Source organism: Chenopodium album, chromosome 2, assembly GCF_948465745.1.
Source record: "Chenopodium album chromosome 2, dcCheAlbu1.1, whole genome shotgun sequence".
Classification (NCBI taxonomy): domain Eukaryota; kingdom Viridiplantae; phylum Streptophyta; class Magnoliopsida; order Caryophyllales; family Amaranthaceae; genus Chenopodium; species Chenopodium album.
The window spans coordinates 5,009,536-5,033,426 of NC_137835.1; positions in this window are offsets into that span (position 1 = coordinate 5,009,536).

Below are 23,891 nucleotides of genomic sequence, written 5' to 3' on the forward strand. Positions count from 1 at the left end.
ATATTAAGGTGTAATTACTGATTAGGTTTATTGATTATGGTTTCATAATTTTTGTAGTACTTAGAATATTAACATTAAAGTAAATTTCCCTTGCATTATTAGCTTAACATTTACGAAGTTTTATATGTACTACGCCTTTTATTTATTTATATAGCAAAAATCAATATGAGTATCTTCCTAAAGCAATATAATATACGGAGTACATATTACGAGTATTGTTTTGAACATTGCTTTGTAACTTTCAGACTAATTTAAGAAGATTATTTCAAAGACGATATATTCTAATAATTATTAAAAATAAATTAAGATGAGTATAGTTAGGATTTTTTTTTATGTCAATTATTCATTTTAATTTTTATCAGCTAGTTTAGGTCATGCAAATGTAGAGAGTTGACTTAATTGATAGTTTATTTAAGTCGTGGTTAAAGACGTATGGAATCAATTCGACCAATTGTCCAATTCCTACATCTTTTTTAAAAAAAAAATGAAAAAAAATACATATAATTGAATAATTTGTCCACTTAATTTTTTCATATGAATTGCCTTTTATTTATTGTTTTCAATCATGTGAATGATTCATTGGTTTTTTAATGGCAAATTATTTTCAAGTTTAATGTGAAAATAATATCATGACGGAGTCTTGTAGTTATTTATTTATATATTTATTTTTCTTGAGAGGAAAGTAATAGATTACAATAAGAAATTTAATCTCCTTAACACTTTGTTTGGATAGGAAGAAATGGAAGGAAAAGAAGAGAAGAGAAATGGAGGGGGACAAAATCTCTTGTTTGGGTAAAAGATTGGGGGAAGGAAGGGGAAGGAGAAGGAGGGATTCATTTTCCCTCTCTCTTTAATAACCATAATCTCTCCAAAATTGGAGAGATTTGGAGGGAAAATGGAGCTCACCCCCCCCTCCCTTTCTTTTCCCTTCCCTTAAAGTGGAATAACAATTTAGAATGACATCAACTTGACAAGAGAATCGATACCAGGATCTCCTGGAATCGGGAGGGAAGATCTAACCACTTGAGCTATCCATCACTCTCACTTATAAATAAAGTTAATAATTAAAATAGATTGTTTTGAATGAAACAATTATTCTCAGATTCGATATACGGTTTTTATCTTAATTATAATTGAAAATTAGAGTATATGCTCAAAGCTTTTATATAAACCTTTCAACTTATTGGGTTTTTTTTTTTTATTTTTTTTTATTTTTTTTATTTTTATTTTTTATGTTTGATTTAGAATCACGCTAACATGAATCACTGAAGATGCCAGTTGACCTCTCTAATGGTTTATCAACTTAATTATAAGCATATTCTAGCTTTTGGGGAAAATATAGTTGAAAAAACCTTCAATAGTTCAATATAGGGTTTTTTTAACTCTCTTTTTTTCCTTTTTTTTTTTTTTTCTTTGAGTTAGGGACAAAATGTGAAATATATTTTAATGTCGGCAAATTAGTCAACAAGAAGGTGAAAAATGAAATATATAATTGAGGTATATGAAGAATAAAAAATCCGATGAAAGACTTCATATGCCATGGATAAGCCATAAGGTCAAGGAAAGAGTGTTACTATTTGGAGTAATAGTCCAAACAAAAAGGTTGACACAATTTATTATTATGCTCATATATGGATAAGAGCTAAAAAAAAAAGTCCAACCAACACAAACCTAATTCGTTAGGATTAAAGGGTAAACAAAGGCATAGTGTAGAAGATCCTAATTTTGAATGATTGTGAAATTACTAAAATTTGAGCTACGTATTCCATTAAGCTATGGTTTAAGACCTAAACCAAGTTAATTGAGAAATATAACTATGTCCACTATGTGATTAAAATCTTACTCAATTTGTTCTTTGATGTAAGGGTATGTTCAATTTATCGGATTCTACTAATTTAACTTACTTAGTTTAATAGAAATTATCATCTTCACCAAAAAAATTTTGATAGAAATTATCCTAAATTAATGCAAGTATAATTTATTTGATTTTTAAACTAAACTAGGTAATTTTTTGTTTACTGTTGAAAAAATTTATTCCAACATTTTGAACTTATTATATCTAAATTATTCAAATAAGTGAAAATAATGAGAACAAAACTGCAAAACAGGGCCTAATAAGTGTGTGTAGTATAGAGTATATTATCTCTATAGGCTAAAGATCAATAGAGTATAATAAGAAATTAGGTCCACAACGTTGCGAAAAAATGGAATAAAGATGGAAATTTTGTAAGACGTACGTGGACTTCTTAATGGATGGAGAGAGTAATTCTGATCAATAATTGTATCACATATACCAAAAAAAAAGTAATAAGCCCTAGTGAATTAGGTTAAATAATAAGCCTTAGTGAATTAGGTTAAAATTTTAAACAAGAGTTGGCTAGCTCAAGTGGCAAGCAACTTGATGTCGCTTATAAGAGATCTCAGGTTCAAACCTCACTGTATACCCAAACTCTTGTTGGGAGACTCACCCACCATAAGTCAGGTGTGTGATCCGGGTCGGATCCAGATGTAGTCACAGCTAAGCTCTAATAAATCGGGTGGACATCCTTAAATAATAAATAAATAAATAAAGGCTAAATCAATTTCAATTCCATTGACAATCATGGAGTAATGCATGTGTTAACCCCTTTCTATTCAAATGATAATTTAGTTGGCAAGCTTTCATGCTAATAGTAAATACCAATCAAATTGTGATAATCTATTCTTTTGTTACGCATTGGCACATAATAGATTTTACGCTCTATTTTACAACTCTAGCCTTTTTTGCCTAATAAATATAACCCTATGCTAAAATGTTGAACTTGTACTTTTCTCATAGTGAAACACCCTGTCTTTAAATTAATAAGCCATTCTCTCCTTTTCAAAGATGGATATTATTTGATTTATCTCGCTGTTGAGTTGTAAACTTGTAAATTATGATTAAAGATGTGTCACCCTTTAAATTTATAAAAGAATCATGTTTAAGGAATTACTTATACGACACTTTCTTTTACGTATTCCTTATTCTTACAAAAAATGTAAATATAGGTAAATTATAAAAAATAATAATAAGGAAATTATGTTAGATTCCACCTTTTAAATCTTTGTTTTTGTAAAAAACCACCTTTAAAAAATAAATATTGTTAATAACCACCAAAATTATAATTAACAACTAACAATTAATCAATAATTAGTAGCTAATGTTAATCTTCATGCGGAAGGTGGTGAAGACCAAAGCTTTTATTTACTTTGTATTTATTTGTTTTAATGAAGACCAAAGCTAGCTTCTTTTTTGTTTTAAAAAAAATGTTTCATCTAATTAATTAAACCTCTATAAACCACGAAGTATATTCTTAATTTGGCCAATCTAGCTATTGCAAACTATATATATATTTAATAATGCATTTATGAAAATTAGATATTTGAATAATTAAATAAATAATCAACATGTAAATGAGGAGTAATTGTCTTACATCTATGATCTATGTGAGCTCATGAGTCGTGCATACAATGTAAAATTTCATTTTTACTCTTGCTATACTAGAAGTTAGAGGAGTTGCATTGAAAAAAAGATGTCACCTCTCAGTTTTCAGGGACAAAACAAATTTCTCTATGTAAGCTCAAGGTGTTTTGATCCAAATTAAGTTTATAAAACCTGATTTGGGATGATTGGATTTTTACAGGTATGATATATATATTAGTTTGGTCTAGTCTAATTATTTTTTTTAATTTCCTATTCAATCAATCATTACTTATGTATGTTGTTAGAGGACCAACTCAACCAAAAACTTAAGCTGATGATTGGGTCACGTGTTCGAATCTCATCCACCCTTCCTTTCAAAGTGGAATATTTTGCGTAGGGTATGCGGGAAGCCCATGTTGCATCCATATTTCAAGCCCAAAGGTTTTTCATGTGAAGGGACATGATAGAGTATAAAACATCTTCTTGGGCTTCAACCATCAGTTTAAACTTTTGGTTGAGTTGGTTCTCTAACATATGTATTATTTGACTTTAGTTTGATATTTTTTACTCTACTACATACTTCGTATGATTTTTAACAAGAATAGATAAGCATGAAAAAGAATAAAGTAAGGAGAACAAAGCTTACGATATATACACGTATTTAAATGCTGATTACCTTACTTCAAAGAACGAAAATCATGTTAAAATGTAAAATTAGTGGCAATGTTGGATAAAAAAATTTGAAAGGTCCAAACTTTTTAAAATCTTACTCTATTTATCAAAAGAAATACCTAACCAATAAATCATTTGAGCCCTAATGAAGATAGTCAAATTTCCTTCAAGATGGAAATGTTATTGCGGCTCATCAAACCTACTTAACAAAAAAAAAAAAAAGGCAAAAGTGAAAGTAAAGCTCTTTTTGGAGAACTTATTAGAACTGTCCTTCAAGTTCTTCCAAATCCTAGCAATTTGATTGGTCAGTTCATTTGCAAATTGATGGACCCACTTTCCTATAATTAGGTTAGTAATCAATCACAAATTTGATGGACGCCGTTGGTTGATACATCATACATGAAAATATATTATATGACATAAATAAATAATAATCATGATTATGCTCAATAACATGATTATGATCTCCCACTCCTCTATGTATAAATATAGTACAGTCAATGTAATTGATTAACTGTATTGGGTCCCATTAACATAATTGTATGTAAGACCATATATTATTATGTTATGTTTTTGTGTTGCTTATTAAGCAATGAGCTCATAATCATACTTTTGGCTGCTAGTGTTTTGTGGAGATGGTAGAGCTTAATTCAATAATACTATCTCTTTATTAGCTAGCTAGGCATATTGCATATTCAAGCTAGAGTAATGTGTTGCTCTCAAATAATAAGTTATAATGCTATATGCCTATAGCTAAGGCTATAATCCTTGCATTATTTACATATTTAAGCTTCTTGACACATAACTCTGATCACATCAGTCACATAATCGTGACTTTAATTTTTCATGCGTATAATATAAAACACAATAGATAAATTAATAAGATCCTGCGAATAGTGTAAATATCAACATATATAGTATAGTGCAACACGTCTTATTTATGAAGTAGAGGAAAAATAAACAAAGAAAATAACCAACCAGAGTTAGCTCAAAAGGCAAGCGACTTGATGTCGCTTAAGGGAGGTCATGGATTCGAGTCTCACCGTATGCAGAAAATCTTGTTGGGAGCAGTGGCAGAGCCGGAATTTATAAGTGTTACTTGAAAAAAAAAATAAAAAAATTTGTTAGCTATAAGATTTGATCCCTTGACAGCTTGCACACTATCACATGAAAAAAACCAACTCCTCTACACCAAAATTAATGACAATGAAGGGCAAATTTAATTAATATCTTGAGACAATGGGGAGGCCAATTAAGGCCCCCGCCAGCCCCCCCTTGGCTCCGCCCCTGGTTGGGAGACTCACCCACCATAAGTCAGGTGTGCTACCCGAGTCGGATCCGGATGTAGTCGGAGCTTAGGTGAACTGAGTGGGCATACTAAAAAAAAATAAACAAAGGAAATAAGTTAAGGTTTTTTCTTTTAATTGAATTTTTTTAATGGTATATGACCAATATATATTTAGGTTAAGATACGAATCTAAACAATAAACTATGCGTGCACTATTAGATTATATTGCTAAATGAGGAATAAAGTATTGTTTAAGATCATCTTATACTATATAATAGAGTACTTTAATTAGGATTATTATATATGTATATGTATGTTATGAAGCCACGTATCCTTGTCCAGCTGTCCCATTTTTAATTAGCTTAGGTTGCTCCATTATTAAGGAGGAAGAATATATATATTCTTTTTGGTTATATACATAAATATAATTGACTTTTGTCGCATTTATGTAAAAGTTATGGTTAATATATTATAAATGTTACTTCATATATAATATGATTATCATATTATCTTAATCACGTATAATGCCTATCTTGAAAAAAGTGGATTGGAGAAGTTTAATTAAGTTTAATACTCCGTAGTATTTATGACGAGAAAGTGACATATACATACATAGAAATTAAAGATATGTTGAATTGAGATATAAAATTGGCTGTATATTCTTTTTGTCTCAACATCACAATTATACAGGAAGTACTTTTTTCCTACTTACTTAAAATTTGTTTAATGGGAAAAATGTATTAGTATATACTACTCTATAGTATTCTTTTTTTTTTTTTTTTCCGAGTTAGAATAGAATAATTTAAATTTAGAGTCTTAAAGTTAGAGGAGATTAATCTACACATCTAGAGAGCACAATACAATTATGCTTATAAAATGCATGAATAAGATAGAAAGGAACGTCCCCCCCCCCCCCCCCCCCCTCGGGAGAGAGTAACAATTTGCTAGTAAGATGTACTTGTATAGTTGTATTGTCTTAGACATTTACATATATGTTGAGAAAAATATACGTAGTATATGAAAACATTTTAGATAAGAAATATTGATGGAATATTAATAAGTTTGTTCTCTTTAGTCTTTACAAACAAATATCAAAATGAATTTGAAAATAAAATAAAGCCACCTAAATTAGACACCAGCCCACCACTAACTAGAAATAGTAATATCAAAGCAAACCTATATGACATGAAAGTTATATGGTCCGAGACAAAATATGCAAATTGCAATATTTTAATATTTGATTTGATGATGAAATCGGTTGATGATTTTCAGAGTACAACAACTTGTACCTTTTATTTCTTTTTATTTCGGTGCTTAGAGTAGTACGATCATTTACTTACAATAATAAATAGGACTAATTTTTATTGGTGAGGAGCTTTTTATTTTTTATTTTTTAAAAAAAGTGGGATTCTTTACTAATAAGCTAAGGGCCTAAGGCATATGCAATTTGCATATTTTGTCTCGGACCATATAACTTACTACTTACTAGTTACTAGTACATAGAATAATAAGAATTAAGAATATAATCTAGTACTATAATATGTCTCCTCTTTCTCCTCGAAGGTCAAGATTTCAAGTCACTAATAAAAATGTAATACAAGAATGTATTTATATCTTTGTTGTTATGTGCTCATCATACGAATGAGATTTCCCCTTGAGAGAAAGGTGCATAAAAACAATTCAAGCATATCGTGATTAGCGAAGATTTGCTCTATATGTTTATGTACAGAGTATTTATTAAAATTGATGAGTAAAATTCTAGGTATGAATTTTTGAAAGAATATTTATAATGTTCAAGTATACGAGTATGTCATTATTTGTTAGCTTACATTATTGTTTAAATTCAATATTAGTCATATACAAACCCCAATTAGGGTTTAAAATTTAACCTATAAGAGAGTGTATAGCTAACCCATAATTCAAACTTCAAAGGTAGAGTACATGTCATTCCTTTTTAGTTTAATTTCAAATAAATTTATGTTATAAAAGTTTCAAGCAAATTATTACATGATTGTAATACATTTATACTAAAATTACTAATGAACACATTTCAATCAATTCTAAAATATATATGAGGATTGAGTATAGATTAATTATTGATAATGAACTTATCATCCAACAATAAAGCAATTTAAAGCAAGTATTATTATTAATCATCTCTGCATTGGAAGACAAATTAAGTATTACTCGCCAAAATAAATGAAAATAACTATAAGTTCGTTGTGCTACGTACTTGTACTTGTACTTGTACTTGTACATGTACATGCAATAAGAATTAGAAAGATTAAGACATATCCGTTGAAAAGGTAATTTAGTACGGCATAATGGATTTTCCATAGGTAGTCAAAAACAGAATATTTTCAATAAAATCTAAAAAAAAAAAGGCAAAATTCATATTAAAAAGTTTAACTGACCTTTATAAGGAGTCTAAATAAAATAGACTCCTCCAAAAAATAAATAAATAAATTAAATAAATTAATTAAATTTTAGTCTTAGAAGAAATCTCTCATTTTATACTCTCTAGATTGAGACAATTGAAATGACCCCTCTTTTCTTTTAATATGGTGCATTCATTGTCAATATATATAAATAAATAGATATTCAAACAAAAAAAAAAATGACAAAAAAAAAAAAAACAAATTAAATATGGTGTTTGCACTAAGCACCAATTTTTAAAAGTTGAAATTCTATGCTTACTTTTCTTTATGTTTTTGTTTTTTTTTTTTTTTGGGTGCAAATCGATTTTTGCATCATCTTTCTTAAGGTATGAATGAGGATAAGACGGACAATTATTAGAAGAAACATTTATTGACTATAATTTAACAGAAAATAACAATCGTTTCGGAGACAAAATACAATTGCTAAAAATAGTATTGTTGATTAAAATATGGGTAATGCTATATGCAGTCCTAATTCTTTTTTTTTTTTTAAGTATGAATATTAAGTTAGGAATTTATCAACAATACACGAGTAAATCGGTGTAATAAATATTTATTTATTGCCATTTTTTTCCATTTTAACTTCTTATATGAAGCCCTAATCATTTTCCTTAAAACATTTATTAATTACATTTTCCAACTTGTGATGTTGTCATACATTTTAAAATTACTCCATTTTGGAATTATTGTAACAATGGCTTTACTAATTATGGATTAACTAGGTTAGCTCCCGTGCCATGCACAATATATTGAATTTTTATTATTAAATTAATGTATATTTGAATTTTCATTATTAAATTAGCATTATATTTAACTAAAAATTAATAAAGCTATTGTAAGCAAGTTTTTACCAAAATACAGTTATTTTCTTCTTATTTTATGTCTGTACAAAAATTTAAATGTTGAACATCACGTGAAAAAGTTTTTTAGTACTTTAGTTAAATGAGTATTTTAAAATTATGTCGAATGATTGATTTTTAAAAACGATTAGTCATAGCGACCAATTATCATTTGTAATGGTCGGTGATTAGCGACTATTTTTAAAATCATTCGCTAATATATATATATGCCTTTTTTTTCCTAATTTAGTAATTATTCTTGTCAAGTATATGAAGATTATATATTCTTAAAAAAAAAAAATTCTCAAATATTGCGTTATTTTAAGTAATTACATGCGTTATTTTAAGTATTTAGTTGCATTTCTATGTATAGAATGTAAAAGATCTTTACTCATTTTATATGGTTGATTATGAAAATTATTATTGTATACAATTATTTCTTAAAATATAAAAGTTTTATAAAAGGTGTTTTTTTTTTAAAAAAAAAAAAAAAAAAAAAGGTAAGGACACACCTGAAATTGACACGTGTCATTGCTGGTGTGTCTTTTAGTATATAGTTATTGATTGATGGATTTTTTTATTTCTATTTTATGAAATTCAATGTCTTGGATACTGTAACACATATCACCCTTTTTTTTTTCATTATACAAGTTTGATACAGATAAACTTGTATTTTCTCTTAATCTAATTCTACAAAATTCAAGTCAAACTATAATATGAAACTCTAAGCTTCGAAAAGTCAGCAATTTTTTTATTTTATTTTTTTTTGAGGAAAAAAGTCAGCAATTTGTAAAAGAGTTCTTAAAATATGCTCTCCCACTTCTAAAAAGTCAAAACCCAAAATGTATGATCTATAATTATCTTTTATTCATAAATAAAAAGATAAAAATATATAGATGAAAATATAAAAGAAAGGAAATTAAAAATTAAAATGAGTAATGAATACTTTTGGCATCTGGACAAGTGAGAAGGTGGGGGCAAGGATATAGTTAGAGCATGGGCATTGGTGAGGTTACTCACCATTCTCCACCTCACTTTCAACTATTTTTTTTATTTATCTTTTTTCCAAATCATCTTCCACCTCACCTTCTACTATCTTAAGCTACTAGTGTGAGTCACCTTATTTATTTATCTACAATGGTGAGGTTACTCACCATTCTCTCTCCTAACTATCCCATCATTTTCTCTTTCTCACTCTTGTTTTATTTTATATTTTTTAAAACATGTATTAATCTCTATTATTTATTTGTAATTTTTGAACTTACATAATTAATTAAAAAAAGTTAGACATTTTTAAATTTTTTTCTTTTTAATTAGAGCATTATAAATAGTACAATATTAATAAATTTTTTTTTCTAATATTTGAAATGAAAAGTACAAAAATAATACAATATATTAATAACATAGTTTATTTAGCAAAGACATCCATTAAAATTTAAAATACAATATTCATTAACAGCGACTTTTGTCATCTCTTCATTCGTTGCCGAAACGTCCCCATATATGTTCAACCAAGTCATTCTTTAGTGCAATATGGGTCTCCCTATCACGAACATTATTTCTATTTTCCATATAACCATTTAGATTGAGCCTATCCAATCGTCCACTTCTCACAGTAAATGGTTGGTTGTTGTTACTAGTTGATGATTCAGCTACATTTTGCGGTTGATCATTGATAAATTCAGTTGCATCATAATGCAAATATCCATCTCGCTCATCTTCAACAATCATATTATGCATGATAATACAAGCCATTACAATTTTCCATAAAATTTCGGTCGACCATGCTAGACTTGGTTGACGTATTATTGCAAATCGAGCTTGTAACACTCCAAAGGCACGTTCAACGTCCTTTCGACAACTCTCTTGCTTCTTGGTAAATAATTTGTGCTTACCAGTTTGTGGATGTTTGATTGCTGGGATAAATGTTGCCCATTTCGGATAGATACCGTCTGTAAGATAATAACCCATATTGTATGTATTTCCGTTGACATTGAAGGTAACCTCTGGAGCTTTTCCCTCACATATATCAGAGAACACCGGCGACCGTTGGAGGACATTTATATCATTACAAGACCCCGGGGTTCCAAAAAAAAGCGTGCCATATCCACAAGTCTTGCGAAGCAACAGCCTCCAAGATCACCGTTGTTGTTTTACTTCTACCTTGATACATTCCTTTCCATGCACGCGGACAATTTTTCCACTCCCAATGCATGCAATCAATGCTGCCCATCATACCAGGAAATCCACGAGCATAACTTTCACGGAGGAGCCGTTCATTATCCATAGTATTTGCCCTCCTCAAGTACTCTGGTCCAAATTGAGCTACGACCCCTTCAACAAAGTGAGCCAGACCTTCTCTTGCAGTACTTGACGCGATTTTAAGATACTCGTCAACTGCATCGGCAGATGTACCGTATGCTAACATTCGAATTGCTGCAGTGCATTTTTGGAGGGGGGATGCACCTAGTCTTTCGGTGGCATCCGGCCTTTGTTGAAAGTAAACATCACTTTCGCTTAGTTGATTAACAATGCGTGTGAACACATTCTTACGCATGCGAAACCGTCGACGAAACATATTAGCAGGGTACAATGGTTGGGGACTAAAGTAATCGTTATATAACTGAATATCAGCATATTCTCGATCTCTTGGTACATACCACCTTTGGTACATAGGTTCAAGAGTGAAAGGGGTCTGATAAGTTGATGTTACAAAGGGAACAACAGCTGTATTGATCGCTTCCTCGATCAATTCATCTTCTTTTCGCCTTTGGGTAATTGATTCATGCCACTCTACATAGTCGTTCACCATGTAATCAAATAACCCAGAACTAGATGAACTAGAAGAATTTGAATCAGAGTTCATTTTGTAATATTTTTTGGTAGAGAGGAAGAGAGAGTTATTTTTTTTTTGTAGAAATAATACTTATATTTATGTATTGAAATATGAAGTGTAGCCCCCTTATTTATAACTTCTAAAATTATTCAAAAAAATGGCTGGTAATTATTATGATATATGGGCACACAAGTATATGAGATATGATTTTCGATAAGGTTTACAGATTTTTTACATTGGTAATTCATTGAATGGATAAACAACTTAAAAAGGTTACATTTCTGATAAGGTTTGTAGATTTCTTTTGTATGACAATTCAATGTATGGGTACACAAAACAGTAAAAGATGAGATTCTCTGATATTATTGCTTACAGATTTCTTGTCAACATGTGACATTTCAATGTAGCATTGCATGTCGGTCATATTTTACAACATTTCTCATTATTGAGCTAATTTTATATTATTATTGATATTTAAATTAGCCTAGAAGATGTGCAAATTCTTGCTTTAATTTTAGATATATTTCTTTTTCTTCTTCAGATAGAATTGGTTTTGCAAGAAGGACACTAAATAGCTTGAACCTTTTTTCTTCTTGTTTCTTCCGAGCTTTGATGGCATCTCGCTCCTTCTGATACTCTAGCATACGTTCTGCTACATCAATTCGCCTTTCATCAACATCTTTGTGTTGACCTTTCATTACATTCATCTCTGATCGGGCTTGAGTAAACGACTCTAAATTTTTAATTTCAGAACTACCCCCAATTTGAATTCCAGAATTGACAACAGATTTACCTTTTCTTTTAGATGCTTTCACCCCGTCAGGACGACGGCGACGAGTGAGTTTTTGGACCTTCATCAGTTGGAGTATCTGGTTCTGATCTTTTCGAATTGCCACCATCACTAGAAGGTAAATCCAGGTCCATTGGCTTCCATTTGTCTAACTCTCTCAACATCTCCCAACAACCAATTAAACCAAAGCGTGAACCATTACACGTACCTCTATATATTTCATGAGCTTCGGTCATTTCATCATGAGTGTTGGTACCACTCCTATACCTTTTTTTCGCTTCACTATAGCAACCAACCCATATACTCACATCTTTATTTATTCTTGCCCACCGACTTTTAATAGATCTTAAAGTTCTAGGGCGCATGGTGGATGGATTTTCTTCTCTGGCTTGATCGTAAAGGGATTTTATGTTCCTCCACATTACGGCCAAACTTTGATCAGTTGCCGTCTCTGGATCTTCAACTGCACATTCTACCCAAGCCGAAACGAGGGCATCATCTTCTTTTGCACCCCATTTTCCTGCCCTAACATTAGTGTTGCTCCCGTGGGGACCTTGAACAACATCATCATCACCAACACCATCAGCATCATCATTGGCTTGTTGTGGAACCCTTGGATCATCGGGTGGGGTTAAGTTACTGCTTCTTTCTCCCTCGGGAGTTGCTGGACTGTTTTGAATTATTTGGTTCACACCATAATGTTGCGACATTGGGAACATAAAACCAGAAGGATAATTTTGGGGAATTTGTTGCAAATTTTGGTTTAAAAATTGGTTTGAGAATTGTTGGGTGTAATTTTGGTTTGGAAATTGATTTGGGAATTGTTGTACAAATTGTTGGTTTGGATGCGTTGGTTGGTTAGGAATGTTATAAAATAACATCCTTTGAGCATTTGGATTATTAGGGTTATTTGGATCAAAATGAAAATTACTTTGAAAATTTGGAGAATTGGAAGATTGGTTATTTGGATTATTTTGAGAGGAACCACTTCCGTAATTAGGATTATTAAGATCCATAATCACAAAATATTTTTATAATGAAAAAAAGAAGAGTGAAATTTTAAGGGTGAAAAACTATATCAATATTAGGCTCTATTTATAGATAAAATTATAATTATACCGTTGGTGAAATTATGTTTTGGAAATATGTTTAAATGAAGTGAAAAATTACCGTTAGACTAATAATATCAACACGAAAGTGCTCCAAATAATAGAGCCGTTGGAGAGCTGTTGGACTAAAACAACATCTCATGCAAATGTTCAGCAATTTGGATGAGTTGTCATGTGGTAATTGGACCAACAAATAAATATGATATTCCTTTATAAAAGAGTCAGCAAAGCCCATGCATATGTCAGTTACTCATCAGAGCATCAGCAGACGTTGCTCCCCCTCTTTGTGAGTATGTAATAACGAGTCACCGTATGCAATGGTAAGGTAGCTTAGAAGAAGAGAGATAGTGTTGTGAGTAGGCTTGTGACTCACCAATGCCCATGCTCTTATATCCATGAGACCATGAGTCACTTACATTTTTGTGGGCCAAAGCATTAGATCCTTATAATTCATTATCCAACTTGTCAAAAGCCCCGTCTTTTTACTCATTAATTGAAACTATTCCTCACCTTATTACTCGTATTATTGAACAATTATGTTTACTGATTGCAAATTAGTTTACTTCTATTAATTAAATTTAAAGTAATACATTGGTCGAAACCTTCAAAATTTCTCAAAAAACGTGGATATTAACCTTCAATTTTGGAATTTTTTTTTATTTTTTTTTCACTTGGAAAAAAAAATTGCCGAAATGTTTACCATGGTCCCTAATACTCTCCGGGAGTCCAATTGTCTGGGTGGAACCATCCAATTTGTCTTTAAATGACCAATTTACCATTTTACAACTTGCACCGATTTCATTAACACAAGCTTACCACGAACATTTATTACAACATATAATGATCATATATGGATCCAAACGGCATTATATGACCCCGAAATGTACCTCCTAAAATCTCAATGCTTTTCGACACCGGGCCCCCGAAACATTCGAAATTTCTATAAAACTATGGATATTAGCCTTCAATTTTGAAATTATTTGACTTTTTCCCCCGGATATAAAAATTGATGAAAGGTTTACCATGGTCCCAAATACCTTCCGGGAGTCCAATTGGGGTGGGTGGAACCATCCAATTTGCCTTTAAATGACCAATTTACCGATTTACAACTTACACCGATTTCATTAATTCAAGCCTACCACAAACATTTATGACAATAAATAATGATCACATATAGTTCCAAACGACATTATATTACCCCGAGATGTATTCCCTAGAATTTCAAGACTTCTCGACACCAGGCCCCGAAGACTTCAAAAATACTCAAAAAGCGTGGATATAGCCTTCAATTTTTGAACTTTTTGACCTTTTTTCGCCCGAAAATAAAAATTGCCGAAATGTTTACCATGTTATTTAATACCATCCGGGAGTCCAATTGGGTGGGTGAAACCATCCAATTTGCCTTTAAACGGCCAATTTACCAGTTTACAGCTTGCATCAATTTCATTAACTCAAAAATACCACAAACATTTATGACAACATATAATGATCATATATGGTTCAAAACGGAATTATATGACCCCGAGATATATCCCCTAAAATCTAAAGGCTTTTCGACATCGGACCCCGAAACTTCAAAAATTTCTCAAAAAGTGTGGATATTAACCTTCAATTTTGGAATTTTTTTACTCTTATTCGCCCAAAAATAAAAATTGCCGAAATCTTTACCATGGTCCATAATACCCCCCCGGGAGTCCAATTGGGTGGGTGGAACCAACCAAATTGCCTTTAAACGGCCAATTTACCGGTTTATAACTTGCACCGATTTCATTAACTCAAGCCTACCAGACCACGAACATTTATGAAAACATATAATGATCATTTGTGGTTCCAAATGGCATAATATGACCCTGAGATATAACCCCTAAAATCTCATTTTATTTCGACACCAGCCCCGAAGCCTTTGAAATTTCTCAAAAAGTATGGATATTATTAGCCTTCAATTTTGGATTTTTTTTTTAATTTTTTTCGCCCGAAAATAAAATTGACGAAATGTTTGCAATGGTCCCTAATACCCGCCGAGAGTCCAATTGGATGGGTGGAACCATCCAATTTGGCTTTAAACGGCCAATTTACCGGTTTACAACTTGCATCAATTTCATTAACTCAAGCCTACAACAAACATTACTGACAACAAATAATGATCATATATGGTTCCAAACGGCATTATATGACCCCGATATGTATCCCATAGAATTTTCGGCACCGGGCCTCAAACCCTCCAAAATTTCTCAAAAAGCGTGGATATTAGCCTTCAATTTGGAATTTTTTGACTTTTTTCGCCCAGAAATAAAAATTGCCAAAATGTTCACCATAGTCCTTAATACCGTCCGGGAGTCCCATTAGGAGGGTGGAACCATTCAATTTGCCTTTAAACGACCAATTTAACGGTTTACAACTTGGACCGATTTCATTAACTCAAGTCTACCATGAACATTTATGACAACAAATAATGATCATATATGGTTTCAAACAGCATTATGACCTCGAAATGTATCCCCTGAAATTTCAAAACTTTTCGACACCAGGCCTCGAAACCTCCAAAATTACCTAAAAAAACGTGGATTTTAGCCTTCAATTTTAAAATTTTTTTGACTTTTTTTCCGGCTGGAAATAAAAATTGCCGAAATGTTTTTCATGGTCCCTAATATCCTCCGAGACTCTAATTGGGTGGGTGGAACCATCCAATTTGCCTTTTAACGACCAATTGAATTGCCGGTTTACAAATTGCACGAATTTTATTAACTCAAGCCTACCACGGACATTTATGACAACATATAACGATCATATATGGTTCAAAACTACATTATATGACCCCGAGATGATGTATCCCCTAAAATATTAATACTTTTCTACACCGGGTCTGAAACCTTTTAAATTTCTCAAAAAGGTTGGATATTAGACTTCAATTTTGGAATATTTTGACTTTTTTTCGCCCGGAAATAAAAATTGTCGAAATGTTTACCATGGTCACTAATACCGTCCGGGAGTCCCAATGGGTGAGTGGAACCATCCAATTTGCCTTTAAACTAACCAATTTACTAGTTTACAACTTGCACCGATTTCATTAACTCAAGCCTACGACGAACATTTATAACAACAAATAATGATGATATAAGGTTCCAAACAGCATTATAGGACCCCGAGATGTATCTCCCAAAATTTCAAGAATTTTCGACACCGGGCCCCGAAACCTCCAAAATATCACAAAAAACGTGGATATAAGCCTTCAATTTTGGAATTTTTTTACTTTATTTTCGCCCGGAAATAAAAATTGCCGAAATATTTTTCATGATCACTAATACCCTCCGTGAGTCCAATTGGGTTGGTGGAACAATCCAATTTGCCTTTAAACGACCAATTTAATTACCGGTTTACAAATTACACGGATTTCTCTAACTCAAGCCTACTACGAACATTTATGAAAACATATAATGATCATATATGGTTCCAAACGGAATTATATGACCCCGAGATGTATCCCCTAAAATATTTATACTTTTCTACACCGGGCCCGAAACCTCCAAAATTTCTCAAAAAGCGTGGATATTAGCCTTCAATTTTAAATTTTTTTGATTTTTTATCGTTCGGAAATAAAAATTGCCGAAATGTTTACCATGGTCCCTAATACCGTCCGGGAGTCCAATTGGGTGGGTTGAACCATCAAATTTGCCTTTAAACGACCAAATTACCGGTTTACAACTTGCACCGATTTCATTAATTTAAGCCTACCACGAACATTTATGACAACAAATAATGATCATATATGGTTCCAAACGACATTATATGACCCCGAGATGTATCCTATAGAATTTCCAGACTTTTCGACACCGGGCCCCGAAACCTTCAAAATTTCGCAAAAAGCGTGGATATTAGCCTTCAATTTTAAAATTTTTTGATTTTTTTTCACCCAAAAATAAAAATTTCCGAAATATTTACCATGGTCCCTAATACCGTCCGGGAGTCTAATTGGGTGGGTTGAACCATCAAATTTGCCTTTAAACGACCAAATTACCGGTTTACAACTTGCACCGATTTCATTAATTTAAGCCTACCACGAACATTTATGACAACAAATAATGATCATATATGGTTCCAAACGACATTATATGACCCCGAGATGTATCCTATAGAATTTCCAGACTTTTCGACGCCGGGCCCCGAAACCTTCAAAATTTCGCAAAAAGCGTGGATTAGCCTTCAATTTTAAAATTTTTTGATTTTTTTTCACCCGAAAATAAAAATTTCCGAAATGTTTACCATGGTCCCTAATACCGTCCGGGAGTCCAATTGGGTGGGTTGAACCATCAAATTTGCCTTTAAACGACCAAATTACCGGTTTACAACTTGCACCGATTTCATTAATTTAAGCCTACCACGAACATTTATGACAACAAATAATGATCATATATGGTTCCAAACGACATTATATGACCCCGAGATGTATCCTATAGAATTTCCAGACTTTTCGTCACCGGGCCCCGAAACCTTCAAAATTTCTCAAAAAGCGTGGATATTAGCCTTCAACTTTAGATTTTTCGACTTTATTTTTCGCCCGAAAATAAAAATTGCCGAAATGTTTACCATAATCCCTAATACCGTCCGGGAGTCCCATTAGGTGTGGAACCATCCAATTTGCCTTTAAACGACCAATTTACCGGTTTACAACTAGCACCGATTTCATTAACTCAAACCTACCACAAACATTTATGACAACAAATAATGATCATATATGGTTCCAAACAGTATTATATGACCCCGAGACGTATCCCCTAAAATTTCAAGACTTTTCGACATTGGGCCCTGAAACGTCCAAAATTTCTCAAAAAACGTGGATTTTTTTTCTGGATATTAGCCTTCAATTTTGGAATTTTTTGACTTTTTTTCCGCCCGGAAATAAAAATTGCCAAAAAAAAAATTTCATGGTCTCTAATATACTCCGGGAGTCCAATTGGGTTGGTGGAACAATCCAATTTGCCTTTAAACGGCCTATTTAATTATCGATCTACAAATTGTACGGATTTGATTAACTTAAGCCTACTACGAACATTTATGACAACATATAATGATAATATATGGTTCCAAACGGCATTATATGACCCCGAGATTTATTCCCTAAAATATTAATACTTTTCTACACCGGGCCCGAAACCTCCTAAATTTCTCAAAAAGCGTGGATATTAGCCTTTAATTTTGAAATTTTTTGATTTTTTTCGCCCGCAAATTAAAATTGCCGAAATGTTTACCATGGTCCCTAATATCCTCTGTGAGTCTAATTGGGTGGGTGGAACCATCCAATTTGCCTTTAAACGACCAAATTACCGTTTTACAACTTGCATCGATTTCATTAATTTAAGCCTACCACAAAAATTTATGACAACAAATAATGATCATATATGGTTCCAAACGTCATTATATGACCCCGAGATGTATCCCATAGAATTTCAAGACTTTTCGACATCGGGCCTCGAAACCTTCAAAAATTTCTCAAAAAGCATGGATATTAGCCTTCAATTTTAGAATTTTTTTATTCGTCCGGAAATAAAAATGGTCGAAATCTTTACCATGGTCCCTAATACCCTCTGTTATTCCAGTTGGGTGTGTCGAACCATTCAATTTGCTTTTAAACGACCAATTTACCGGTTTACAACTTGCACCAATTTACCGGTTTTCAACGGCCAATTTAATTAACTTGCACCGAACCTGACTTGAACCAAAATTGATGCAAACCCGTTTTAACCTGTCAAAACCCGAAATTAACCCGACTTGTTACGAACCTGACCTGAAGTCAACCCGACTAGTTCCTAATTACCCGACCCGAATTTAACCTAACCTGTTACAAATTCGATTCGAAATAAATCCGAATTGTTATTGACCTGACCCAAATTCAACCCGATTTTTACCATACCGAGTACTTACCCAACCCAAAAATTCAGCCCGATTTGCTACTAACCCGACTCGAAATTAACATGACTTGTTATCGACCCGACCTAAATTCAAACCAAATTGTTCTTGACCCGATTTCAAATCACCTTGAATGCAATTTAGACCACCTTATTATTGTTTATCAAAGCATTTTGTCTTGGGAGACGAAGTCGGTCCACGCCAGCAAAAGAAATGAGCATCATCCTCAAATTTAAGAGTTAAATATAGTATATATATATTTGTTGTATGGTCAAAAGAGATAATTATCTTCCTAAATGATAGACTATATATAGTTCCCTTGTATATTGCCATATATATTATTTATAGTCAAAGGAAATAATTAGCTTGATATAAATGATAATTATCTATTTATAGTTAGTTGAACCCGAATATGACCTGACTTGGAAATGACCCGACCTGATTGTAACATGTAAATTATTGACTTGAACATAACCCGATTTGAATCTGAGAATGACCCGACTTGGAAATGACCCAACCTAATTATAACCCGCAAATTATTGACTTGAACCGAACCCGAGAATGACCCAACTTGAAAATGACCCGACCTGATTATAATCCGCAAATTACTGACTTGAACTGAACTTGACTCAAACCCGAAAAATGACCCAACCTGATTTTAACCCGCAAATTATTGACTTGAATCGAACCCGACTCAAACCCAAGAATTACCCTAACCCAAGAATTACCCTAACTCGTGAAAACCCGAATTAAACCCGACATATTGTTCACCCGAACCAAATGTAACCCGACTTGTTATTAACCCGATTCAAACCCGATAAAAAGTATGACCTGACTTAAGCATGACCCAACCCAAACCCGACCCGCATTGGTTATGGAATCAATCTGAATTGACCTGACCTACTCTTACCCGACCCAAACTCGAGTCGTTTACCCGAACTGACAGCTCTAACTACATATATACTCTGTATTGTATTTTGAATATTCACGTGAATGTTTATCGGTCTTAACTTAAATGAATTGGATATTACTTGTATATTCAATAAGAAAAAATATGAATTTTCTAGTTCAGGTCACTATGATTTTTCTAGTTCAGATCACTAGAAACATGCGACTAGCTGTTTCTAATAGGTTATAAAACACTCCAATGACTTTTTTACTTTATAGTCATGAAAATGTGTGATTATATGCATATACTAACCTACCAAGAACTTTAGGGTTTTAATCCATTTGAGTTGGCCCTCTCCTTTCTTTGCCAAATTAGCTAGATTTGAAGTTGAAATAATGATGATCACACTTTTTTTTTTTTTTTTTTTTTTTTTTTGGAGTGGAGAATTTGATTGATAGCCTAAGATCCCACGTGAAAGACTCTAATATTTGGCAGACAAGGCCAATATAACACCACCTACCTTTCTTTATAGTATGGTATTAACTTATGAATTTTGATCGAAACATGTTTTGGATTGGTAGCAACTTGCCAACTTGCATTAATTTTGAGAGAGATACAAACGTGAGACTCTTAATTTGAGAGGGACGTTAATAGTTAGTACTAGTACTACAACTTGAATTAATTATAGAAGCTACAAAGACTGCCTTTTTATATTTGGGTGCACCATTTCACAAAACTATAAAAAGTACTACCTTTTGACATATAAATTTAGGCTCTATTTTTATCGGATTATTTTTAGTTCAGTTAAGCTAAGCTCTAATATGTTCAGTTCTTAATTTTTTTTCTCTCATAAAATATCAGTTAACTTAAGTTCAGTTCAGGTCAGATCTAATAAGTTCAGTTCAGCTCATTTCAGTCACAGGCCTTAGTTGTGACACTAGTGTTGTTGAAAGTACACAATACACACCAAAAACTAGATTACAAGTCAGAAAGAGTATTTCATGTATTTGCTTAAGATGAAAATAACGGGGCCTTACAATCTTTACCAAAATATGGTATTATCTCGTGTGACGTACCTTTTAAATTGACTAGTGATGGGAGTGAGATAGATTTGGAGCATGTAAAAATGGTAAAATGTTGATAGAGGGAGGGAAATTTATTAGGGTTGCTTTTCAAAGAAACCAATTGAAGACGATAAGCACGCAACTTGAGAACACCACTAATATTTTCTACCATTATTGTTGGTGTTGTTGCCGATATAATTATTATGTTGAATTTGGTTGTTATATGCCAGAGGAATATAATAGGAATTATAGGGATAATATACAACTTGAATAAAGGACCGTAAACATGCATACATTTGTTTTTTCCTCTTATAAAAACTCCTTTGACAGTTCGACCTCTTAAAAGTAGAGGTTTATTTTGGTTTTAACTTGTATTCACAACAAATACTTGAATACCCATTTGACAACAAATTTTGACATTTTGTCAATAAATGTTTTATTTTTTTTTTTCCTAAGTAGAAAAATAAAAAAAATAGTGATTGGTTACAAATGTGTCAATTGCCTTTCCTAAATGGGAAAGAAAAGACATGGTGGGTTACTACGTTAGTTCTATACAAAGAATCTTAAGCACATTCGGAGCATTTTTGGTGTAATTGCTTCTTTTGCGATGACATAGTTAATGGTCGTAAGTGGAGATACTAACATGAAAATAACGTGTTTAGTAAAACTGATTATAATGTACGACATCTACTTGTGCTTAGGGTCGCATCAAATTCAATGTGAAAGACGCTTGATCCATGCTTGAACGGCCTTGTCCTGGTGGTTTGTTACTACTAACTAGAATATGATACGAAATATATATTCCTTTACTATGATATGCTATAATGGAGCCAAAAGAAATAAACTCCCAAGATAAGTGATAGAAATCAAATTCAAAGCTTGATCGTGTTCGTGGGGGACTTTGACAGGAAATAGTTTAGCATATAGAGTGGAGCACCACATATATCCAAGCAACCGTAACATATTTTGTTCTGTTGCCAACATAACCTCATACATAGACATTTTTTAATGAATTTGTTAAGTTCACAAAAGGAAAATTTGACAAATACATAGTGCACTAAGACTAAATTCATGAAATAAGTTCAAATAAAGGTATTAAAATAAAATCTAGTAAATTTAATTAAATTCAAAAACATTTAAATAAGTTAAAATCAAGTGAATAAGGCACAATTAAAAATCCTTTAGTATGTGAATGAATTAAATCATGTGGGCATTTGACAGTGAGTCTTGTTGCTTGTGTGTTTGAAATTGTTGGTAGTTAATGTAAATTATTGGTGCCCATCTATAACTATAAGATAGGTTAGGCTGATGTAGTGTTTTAATGATGTGTCATGAAGAAAAAACATGCCTAAATGTTAACAAAGAATATTCCAAGTACAAGCTTAGTAGTCAAGCAAAAGTGGAAAGATATAGCTGTATAAAGCCGTCCAAATCCTTGCTGACCTATTTGGATAATACTTCTAAGTGTAAAGAATAATAAATTAATCCAAAAGAGTGGACGAAATCAATCACTGTAATATATTTTGAAAAATTAATGGCTTAAAAGTATAACAATTTATTATATGTCTTAGATGATTGAATTATTGAAAATGTTTTTTTTTTATATTTTTTATGTGGATTAATAGAGTTTCATTAATTGCAATAACTCACTAAAACGATGATGTCTACCAAAGAAGCCGTTAGCGTAATATGAGATCGAGATGCATATGACATTCAATACAGGTCAAACACGGAATGCAACGGTTTCAATCATCTGATAGTGTAACCAAAAGTGAAAGGAAAGGCAACAGTTTGGACGATTGAAATGGGGGGAATTAGAAGGAAGGCGAGTGGTGCTAGTGCTTGAATACAGATGGGCAAAGAAGTAAAATCTGCGAGAACGGATAGCAATCCCAGAAAGGCAGTCAAAATAAGACATGGAACCAAATGGCTGATGCAGCTAAAAAATGCAACCATGGCATCAGAGCAGTAGAGCACATCATCTCCGGAGCTGAAGGGTGAGTAATATGAAACAGAGGTCGAAATCAAAATTTCAAAAGATTGGTATCAAGAAGGGTACAATCGGTATCATCAACCAATTAACTAATAATAATCGATGATATTTGAAAGAAAGTTTGATGTTAGGATGCCATCAAACAGGGCAAAGCTCTGCAAGAAGGCGCATGCTTATGTCTAAACGGTTATACAGCTAGTGCACTTGGGCAACCCTTGCCAAGTTTCCAGTTGCCAGTATCACTATACTTCGAAGAAGATCATAATACAAAAACTCCAGGAGCATAGAAGAAAAAGTCAGTACTGGGAAAGCAACAAAGTACATACTTCAACCTAGCTTGCATACAGATTTTCCCTGCTTCCCTTACACACGAGATCTGTCATTGAAAGTGCAGTTCATTCAATAACTACCACTACCAAAAACGTTAGCACATGTTAACACGTGAGACAATATAACGTTAACACGAGATCTGCTTCCCTACCAAAAACGTTAGCACATGTTAACACGTGAGACAATATAATCTCACGAATTCAAGATACACACTACAAAATTAAGACAGAATAACCATAATTAAGAAATGCTAAAATAATGTAGACTAAAAACATCACTTGGATGGTCAACTTGGGA